General features: G+C 46.0%; 1 protein-coding gene across 1 annotated transcript in view; it reads left to right on the top strand.

Moving 5' to 3' along the window:
• NTSR1 (neurotensin receptor 1 (high affinity)) overlaps positions 1-10,156 on the top strand; it is a 44,053-nt gene that overhangs the window by 1,307 nt on the left and 32,590 nt on the right. The gene's annotated exons all lie outside the window — the stretch shown is intronic.

The following is a 10,156-nucleotide window of genomic DNA, read 5'->3' as shown; positions in this document are numbered from 1 at the left end:
CCCCCGAACAGCGGCCGGTGCAGCCCCCCCGCCCCGGAGCTCCTCTCCCGCTGTCCTGAACCTCCCTGTCCCCGCAGGGACCCCCAGGAGCTGCAGACCCCCCTGCCCTCAAGCCCTCCCCAGGCGTTGCAATTAATCACCAGAAATAAAAGCCACACAAGCACACAAACCCCCCAACCCTTTATTTGCATCTTCTGCGTCTCTTTTCCTCCTGCTGCAGAGCAGCCAGGGAGCCTGAGGGAAACAAACCCATCTCCTCCTTCCCCGGGTGGGTCAGAGCCCGGTTCCTCAGTGCAGCAACAGATCCCAATTCCAGAAAGTTTAGGGAACGAGCTGCAGCAGAGGCACCCGAACGGGAACCGCACCTCCAAAGCCCGAGGCTGGTATTTGTCCACTTTTGGGGGAAATCGTAGCTAGTTTAACGAGGAGACTCCTCCCGCCCTCAGCAAGGCTTGGCTGCTCTGCACACAGCGCTGGGTCTGACCCGCCCGTGCCCGGGGAGGTTTCAGCACCGACCAGTGCTCGGAGGGCTGAAGCGTTTGTTTACTGGAGCATTAGGCTTGAAGAATGTAAGAGATGTGGAAGAGAAGGCAGAAAGGGAAAGGCAGCAATTTCCATAGTCTCTTTGCTGCCAGGCTCACCTGTGATAGCTTCTTTTATTTCCAAGAGGAATTTCAGGTGGGTTTAATCAGGGGCCAGTTAGAATTGAAACCTGCATGTTGTGCTAAAGGCTTTGAGATGTTCCCACTCTTAAAGGGACTGAATCTAAATGGAAACAAATCAGAACCATTTCTCCCACCAAAAGCAGACATGGGTACATGCAGTTAAATCAAAGTCCAGAGTCTGTGGATGTTTAGACAGGTCTCTGCAAGTTTCCTCCTGGGCTGCTCCAGTAACCCAAATTCCAGCACCCAAAAGCCCTGGATTTCCTCTGCATTTTGTCTGGATACCTGACGTCCATTGTGAGGTGCTGGGGGCTGTTATTTCTCCTGTATATCCGTGGTGGATTTTGTCAGTGGCAGCCCAGTGTACTTAACCCAAATTCTCTACTCTCTGAGGAGGTGTGAGCCATCTGATCTGAGAAAAGATGTGGCTGAAATGCATTATTCCCAGTTATCTTCCATTTAGGATTAAACCTTTGCTCATTGCTACCATTATAGGGCTAAACCCGGGGTTATTTCCAAGCCATGTGTTTAGAGATTACAGTTTAAATAATTCTCAGTGTATTTTGTGGTCTTGCTATTGTTCAGGCTGTACCTTCTCCTGCCAGCCAAGAAAGAAGTAGGCAGACGTGAAGGCACAGCATGTGAAGTTCACCTGGGGGCTTTCCCTCATGTTGGGTTGTGTTTGTTTTTCTTATTTCACCCCCGAGTTAATTCAAAAGTAAAAAGAAGGAAGCAGCTGTTGGGGGGGAAAAAAACAAAGCACAACCCAAACCCTACTGAACTGCTCCTTCTCAGGAGAGCTGGCTACAAAAGAAGATTGGCTAAGAGGGTTGTTAAATGACTTTGCTCCATTCCTTGGAGCACAGGGAAGCAGCACACAAGGTGCTGCAGGGCTCTGGGCCTGGGAAGGCACCAGAGTGAGTAAGCAAAGCAGCTGCAAGTCAGGTTTGAAGTGCATTAATGGCAAGCTCTGCACAGCGTGTGAGCAGGCATTCCCATGTCCTGAGCTGGGCTGAGGTTTAAAGAAGGACAAATAATGGAAAGAAAGGGCAGGAGTGATGTGGAGAGTGATGTGCAGAGGTCTTGCTGGTTGGACATCTGGAGCCTTTTGCTGTGGATTCAAGCTGCTTGAGAGCAGGTTTTTGCATCTCTTCATGTTCATTTTCTGTCTTTAAACTAAGCAGAGCAATGATGCACTTGCTCAAGCTGGCAAATCACTTGTAATAAATCACTCAACATGTTTCACTTCTTTTCCTGTTTGGCAAACTGTCTAAAGTCAGTTGGGATTTTTTTTGGGGGAGCCACTAGTTCTCCAAGAGGTTTTATTTGTTGACTGATTCAAAGCCAGTCCCAGAACAATGCAATTGTAACTATTCATAGACTCAGAACCCAGTGTGAGCTATGGTTCTGCTGGGATCACTGGAGGAGAGTGTTCCTCTCTGGACTGGAACAAGCTTCCCGGGATGAATATTTGAGTGTATTAATCTACCATCTCTGATTTTGACAAAGTTCCTCTGCAGTACTATGATTCTATGATTTGGTTAGAATATTTGAGTTTTAATGAGCATTCCTGAGTGAAACTAGGCTATGTATGAACAACCAGGTTTCCTTATAATAAGAAAAAACCAGCAACTATTCACACAAGACTTGTCATATTTGATTCTTGCTCATAATACTGAACTTGTCCCACTTAATTACTTCTTCCAGTTGTTGTGGAGCTTACCAATATTCTTCTAGGAACTGCAGATTGCTCAGCAGAGCACATACTGATAAGCAGGAAGAGCAGTAAGTGAAATGTCCTGCAGGGTGTCACCTTGTGTCACCACGTGTCACCACGACACTGGCTAGGCACTGCACATCTCCCCTCATGCCATCAAGATGTAAGCTCTCTGTGGCCTCTGATACTTCATTCTTTAGAGCAGTACTATTTCCCAGCTTTGTTTATCACCCTCCTTGCAGCTGCTTGAATCAGCCTGTGAATCTGGTTTATTATATATTCTTCACTGCTGAGCTTGCCAGTTACTTCTGTCAGTCAGGATGTCTGGTCTGAATGTTGGCATCAGTGTGGGATCTGGTAGCAGCAGTGAGTCCATTAGAGACACCTTATTTAGGTCTAGTTAACACTTTAACTGGCAGACATCCTCTAAACCACACTGCAGCTGATTTTAGGGGTTTTTTTCCACATAAATTAAACAGCTCTTAAACCATCCCCATGCCAGTAAATTCATGTTTTCATGCCACTTCAGCTGGAGGAGGTTTTAAAAGCTACTTATTGTGGCAGCATCAGAGAAGAGAGCTCTGAGGCAGAATGAGATGTGTCCCCTGTTCACCTGGGGGTCAGTACCTGGGGGTCTGGCTACTTGACAGCCTTAGCAATGGATTAGTGTGCTGGGCAGCAGCAGGCAGGCAGGAGGGCATAGAAACAGGGTGTGATATTGCAGTGATCATGTGTCTTTCTCCAAATAGTTGTGGTCTAATGCCCTGGCGTGAAGGGATATTTCACATCCCTGCTGCCACATTGTTCTCTGCCACAGGTACTGTGACTATTCCTGGTGGTTATTACCAAGTCAGAAGCAAATCAGGACAACCCTGAGACCTCTTCTGCTGCACTTGGCTTCCAATGGCTGTTCTCATCTTGCCCTCTTCCATCTCAGGGTCCAAACCAGACCATGTCCTTCCACACCCTGGAACAAGTAGGCTCAGTTATTTACCTAAATGAATTAATCTCAGTGCAATTTAGCATCAACTTTTTTTTTTTTTTTCCTGGTTGCCAGAAGAGCAAGGGTGACTCTGCTGCTGTAAGTAAAATGTTTAAGATGTTAATGTATCAAAAGAAAATACCAATGCACTTGAGGTATTTTGTTGAACATCAGGTCCAGCAAACCTCTACTCTCTTCTTTCCAAGCTGAAGTATCCACAATTCAGCCACACTATACTAGAGTCTGGGCTGACAGCACAAACCCTCTAATGGGGCTAATTGCCCCCTCACATGAGCTCCTCAGAGCACCAAGCTGGTCCTTGCCACTCCAGTGAGTCAGATCTGCACAGTCCCTGTTAGCAGCTCTCACACTTGAGTCTGCAGTCAACAGTGAGACAGTGTTTGACTCAAATATGGCCTTTCATTAATTTATAACTGCATATCCAGCACTCAGTATCGTATTTAATGCAAATACAGTTGAAGGGAAATCCCCACTGAGAGACACATTATGAAGATTAATAGTCTGGCTTTTCTGTTACCCTGGTTTGTGCTGTGCTGATCTGTGCTTGGTGCTTCATACGCAAGTGTTAAGAACATTTGAATCCAGAAACCTGTATCTAAGACTGCCATTTTGCAAAAAATCAGTGCCTGAAATCCTGCTTGTGGCCCCACAGCCAAAGGAAAGGGCTAGAGGCATAAAAACCTCTGGGAAATACTGGCATCTATGTGGGCAAGAACCTCCAAAGGTAATCTCTGCTGGCCATGCAACAGCCCATCTGTGAAGGTTTTATTTCATCTCATTATGTAGCCCACTTTGCTTTCAAACAAATTGTCAGGAAAATTCATCTCACCAAGTTTAAGGTGACACTGAAGGGATTCTCATACCCTGCAATTATCTGGGGCTTTTTTATCCCTTTGTCTTTGTGTGATGAATTCGTGCCTGATTTTCTGTGTGGGAAGATCCATCCCTCCCACCCTCTGCAGAACTGAATGTCCTGCCCAGGTCACTGCCCAAGTGTATTCCTGAGGTTTTCTCTTACCAAGTAGTGCTGTACTATGTGTCATCCCTTAAACATTGCCTGGGCAGAAGTTGCTTTTAAGGGCACTGGCCCTCTTGCAGTGAGGTTACGTCTCCTTGCTGTTGCATAAATCAAGTTCAAAAGTTTCTGTTGTCTGCTCTGAATGTTGCTGGTTTCTTCCCCATCCAATGATGGAAATAATGGAATAAAGGAAAACTTTGTTCAACTCATCAGCTCTTTAGGAGGAAAACATAATTTATTCAGTTTCAATTCAAACAAAAAGACCTAAAGCAATGAAACCTCCCCTGCCAGCCTGTAAAAAGAGGAAGCAAAGAGACTAGAGCAGAAAAAGGGCAAGAAATATCATTTTTCCCTCCTGCTGGGTGGTGAGAGAAGAGGCCTTTGTGTCTGCAAAACAAAACAGGTTTTCTGTTAAAGCAAATATCAACTAGAACTCTACAGCTGCAGCTGTGGCTTTGCACAGGGAACCCTTCCTCAGCCTGTGAGCAGCTCCCCTGCCTCACCTCTGCTCCCCCTGCTCAGTTGGTGGCCCTGCCTCTGGGCAGGGTTCAGCTCTTTCCAGAGAGGGCAGGGACTGTGCTTCCTTGGTGCTGGAAATCACAGCTGTGTCTTCACCTTCAGAAAAAAAACAACAAACTAAACAAACAAACAACAAAAAAATCCCCACCCAACATTTCAGGTGATTTTTCAGGAGAAGGAACTGGTTTGGGTGATTTGCATCACTTTGTTATTTCCCAGTTTCAGGGAGCTGGGCCAGCCTGATGTGATGGTGGCATCTTCTGGGGCTGGGGCTGACAGGCTGCAATCCCTGATTTTCCCTGCAGATTTGCACTGGCTCCTTTTTTGAGCCACTCTCCTGTCAACAGGCAGCAATTTGTTTATCAGGCCATGGTGTATTGATCCAGCTGTAGAGATTATTTTGACTTGTGGCCTGTGGATACAGTAGATAAAAAAAATTGAAGAGCAGATGAAAACATTCTGGGCCTTAATTCCTTTTGAGCAATGGGCTTCTTTCCTCTCTGGGAACCTGGTTTACACCCTAGTGCCTTACACTAAAGGAAAATCTTAATAGTTAGTAGATTTTTCTCTATTTGAGTCCTACAAATCTGATTCAAATCCTGCTCATGTCCCATGAATCCATTGCATTGACCAGCCCTTCAGAGCAGCATCCCCTAGAAGAGCAGTGCTGCTCTTCTGCCAAGAGCCAGTTCCTGTCTGGGGCCTTTCAGGTCAATGTCTCAGCAACAAGGAAACCCACTCAGGTGGAGAATGAGTCCTTCTGCCTGGCTGCTTTCACTTATAAACAGACACTGGTCCCAAAGGCAGGGTTGGTGTTGCAGTGGCGTGAAGTTTGTTTCCTTCCTCAGAGCTGGGTGAGCCTGATGCTCCAGGATCAGCCCCACACTGATTTACCAAGGCTGCTTTTACTGTGCATGTGGGTTACACCAACATTTCTATTGGCATAAATCATGGACCCACAATGAATTGAAAGGGAGATTCCTGGGAATGCCCCTGGCATGGGGTTGGCCACCAAAGAACTCTGCACTGGTGGTGAAGGCCTGTGCTCACTGTCCCAGGAGGCTGACAGAGAGAAAACTCCCCACCCTTTCTAGGAGTGATCATTATTACCAGCAAACATCAAAGAAGAAGCTATGAAAAATGACTTTCCAGGCTGGTACAGGGGTTGTTTTGACAGATTTTTTTTGTATCTTCATTGGATATTCTATTGCAGCTTTGCTGGAGATAAGTGATCTCATAGAAAACAGGGCTTTTGTGTCCAGTCACAAAGAATGAATTGCAAAGATTACTGAGGAAAGCAGAGTTATTATCCAAGGAGACAAGAAACTCAGCTGAAAACAAGCCTGACTTATTCATTTATCATTCTAGCTGCAACTCATCAGAAATCTGGCTCCAGCCAAGCTGACCGGGCTGGAAAGGGGGCTAATCAGTGAAGGAATGTGCATTGGTCACCCCTAAAACCTCAACTTGCTCCAAGAGTTACCCACAAAATGCTTCCAGCTTCTCCTTGTGCTCACAATGTAGCGTTCAACAAAAAAGAAAAGGGTTTTGGGAGCCCGTGGTTAAAGCAATACCATGGGTGGGGAGCAAGGCTGCTGCCCTGCCAGCCTCTCCCAGCTCTTGGGCAAAGTTCTGTGTTTAAATTGTTTTCAGCAGAATGAAACAAGCCTGCCTGGAGCACCACATCAAACCCATAGCAAGAAGGGGCTGGTTAAATAAACAGAGATTTCCCTGTTGTTAGTGCTGTTTAGATAATTTTGAAATGCTTATTATTCAAAGTAAATTAATTACATAACCTTTTCCTCTGTTTTTGGCTCAAAAAGGAGTGAGTGAATTTCCTTTTTCAGAGGAGAACATTGATGCTTTTTACTGTGATGCAGGGAACAGTTTTGTACCTTGAAACCATGCAGGGGTGATGCACAGAGACACCTTTTGTGTTGGCAACTGGCCTTGCCTCCACAACCTCATGCTCCAGGCTCTGTCTCTTCAACATTTGGGTTTGTAGCTGCAGGGATCCTGACTACAAAGGAATTGATCCCTGGACCACACCAGAGTGAAGTGTAGCAGCAGGGCAGGCTTTACTTACCTTTTGTAAGAGAACAACTTTGTATTTGTGAAACATTCTATGGATCACTTCACTTCCAAGTTTGTTGGTGTGTTTGGCTTTTTGTTTTCTTTTCTTTTGTTTAATTTTTTTGCCAGCTTCATACAGGCAGGGACAGGAGCCCCACTGGCAATGTGACCCAGCTCCTCTTCTCACCACCCTGGCTCTGAGTCAGGCCATGTTCCTGAACACCCACCTCTGCCTCACCACTATTTCTGTGCTATCCCCCTCGTTTAACACTTCATGGGCATCCTCTGCTTTGCAGCTGTGGGGCTTCTTTTTCTTCTTCTTTCATTCCAGACAGGTAACAAGGTGGGAAAGGTTGGAGTGGGAGCAGGGTGGGCTCCCCAGAAGGCTGCTCCTGCTGCCCTGAAAGGACAGTCATTTTCCTACCCTGATTTTCCCTGGTTTCTCTCACTGTGAGTGAGGAGAAACAGGGGGTGGTGCAAAAAGTGCTGTGGAAACTATGCTGTTTAACTCTCCTTTTAGTGTGTTATCTATCAAAGTCATTCCATGTGGCTCGGGAACCTCAGGCTGCTGCAACAGTGTTGCTTTCCCCTTGCTTTTCTGTTTCCATCTAATGAAAATGTTATTGTTTCCTTCCCCTTAGTTTGCATTTTAAGTAAGGAGACAGGGACAGAGTGGCTGATTGGTAACCTACTCTCTGCTTGAGTAAAGATAAGCATTAATCACCCTGTCATACTCATTCTTTCTCTTTCCTGGTGCATCTCAGACATCAAATTGCAAATAAAGGGGAGAAAAAGGGTCTCAATGACACTTGATTTGTTTCCTCAGGAAGGGACAGTGACACTGGGGTCACTGGTGCTGGGGTAGTCACTGGCTGCATGTTGAGGACAAGAGAACTTTCATCCTGAAATAACTCTCTGCTTTGGAACTTCATGTGGTTCCATCTCCTGTTCTCTTGAATCTCCACTGCATGTTCTATCATTGCCATGCAGGTGCATGGGCAGCAGTGCAGGAGTGGGTGGTGACAAACAGCCCTGCTGGGAACATCACCTGTAATAATCTTCTCCCTGAATAATGCAGTGGGGCTCAACAGCCCCTTTCTCCCCTCCTATGCCATGATTTGCTTCCCAAACAGCCAGCAGGAACACATCCACACCCCCCTGGGAGGCTCAGCAGCTCGGGGCTCCATCCCCCACCACAGCACATCAGGCACAGTGCAGATGGTGGAGCTGGGCATGTTGAAGGGAAGCAGAGGTGGAAGGTTCTGCCCAGATGGATTTTGAGGTGGGGAGCTGGCATCTGACCATTTAAAATCTCCAGGTGTTTTGGTGGCCCTGAAGCATAGGTGCTTTTGTAGGGTATTTTTAGCAAATTGAAGTTTACTGAAGGTCATGGAGAAGTAGAGCATCAGTGTCTGGGAGAGCTGTCATTCCACTTCCAGCCTAGCAGGACTAACACATTGACTTATTTATGAGAGCAGTCAGCTCCCTTCTCTCTGGGTGTAACAATCTGCTTTACCTCTCCCAGCACACAGAAATCATTTTATTGCCTGCAATTCTGTGCCCTTAATAAAACCTTAAAGCAAGTTGAGCAAGATTTGAGAGAAATGGGAATGTTCCCAGATGTTGTTATTATTTTTTTCATTCTTTCCAAAATATCCCACTCCTTCACTGTCTAAACCAATGAGCAGCATCACTGTTCTGGCCAAAAGGAGGAGGAGGAAATGATTTCTCAAAGCCTGAAGAGATTACTGGATAAACCACTGGCCTCAGCCATTCCCAGTGGCTGGATGAGCCTTTGGGTGTTGGAGCTGTGTTCACACTTGCAAATCTTCTCTAGTTTTGGATCCAGCTCCATCTTCTACCTCGGAAGAGGGACTGACAGGAGGGCAGCATCTCACCAATGTGGTGTTAAATGAAGGGGCTGCATGGAAAGGGGAATGAATGGGTATGTCTGTAGCTGTTGGGACTGCCCTTACCAGCACAGACCAGTCCTAAATGCTGGGTTGAACCTAGTTGGGTGTAGGTCTCCCCCTCCCACACACTCATTTCTCCTGTGCACCAAATTAGATTAAATTCCCCAGTAAATTATAATGTAGAAAAGGTTTTGTAATGAGCTGTAAAATGTCAATAAATCTCTAGGAAATGCTGAAGTGACATGATATGAGATCTTTTAAAGTAGCACCCAAATGGTGCTACAAATGGTGTGGCAGCATAATGATCTTAGTTCTCTTCTGTGTAAACTATGAAGCTTAATATAGTCCAAGCTCATCACCAAGGCAGACGGTTTCCTCCTCCTCTGCTTCAGTCCAGATGTGTTTTCTTCCTTCCAATGCTGTATTTTTATTTTCTTCTTCTTCTTTTTTTCTTTGAGACCAAAATATTCTGAAGGCACTTTTGGTTCACCTTTGAAAACAAGGTTATCTTCTTGTCACAACCTCTGCACCCAAATGCTGAGCCTCACAGAAGCACTGATTCTTGGGGGAGAAATCTTGACCTTCTGTGTGATGTCTGGAGAGGTGTTGAATAAGCAAGATCCAGAATGCAATCAGAGCAGGTGGATGTCCCTCAGTGCCATGTTGGCATCTTTCATGCAACAAGGCATGAAAAGATGGAGGGGAGTGAGTGTGGAGCCATGAAAACCTGTGACATCCACCCCCATTGTCTAATGAAGTTCTGGAGTCTGATGATGGCTCTTCTGCCAGCAGTGGGCACTGGATTTGTGTTTATGGGGATGCCAGCCTGATTTCACTGATTAGATTTTGATGATACATCACACAACACTTGCCATGAGTGTGAATGGTCTGGAGCTGGTGAGTCAGGGCACAGCAGTTATGACTGTCAATCATCAAGACATGGTTGGCTGAAAAGCCAGAAACTCAGTTAAATGTCCTTGGGCTTCTTCAATATAATTATTTTCATGAAAAATGTCAGTTTTTATTAAACAATTGCCTGTCATAATTGTCTCTAAAGCTGTCACTACCAAGGAGCCAGCTGTCACTTGCACAGACTTGTTTCTGGAGGTGTTTCTGCCTCTTTCTAGTCAAATTGCCCAGCAGATCATTGCTCCAGAATCCAGAGATAGCCCTGGGGGAAGAAGCAGAGTGAGACATCTTGGCCCTGGCTTTCCCCAGATGCTGGTGTCATCCCTCCAAGCTGCAGCA

The sequence above is a fragment of the Chaetura pelagica genome, unplaced genomic scaffold (genome assembly GCF_000747805.2).
Source record: "Chaetura pelagica isolate M959 unplaced genomic scaffold, ChaPel_1.0 scaffold275, whole genome shotgun sequence".
NCBI lineage: Eukaryota > Metazoa > Chordata > Aves > Apodiformes > Apodidae > Chaetura > Chaetura pelagica.
Note: the sequence above shows the minus strand (reverse complement) of the source record. Positions and strands in the feature narration are given on the sequence as shown.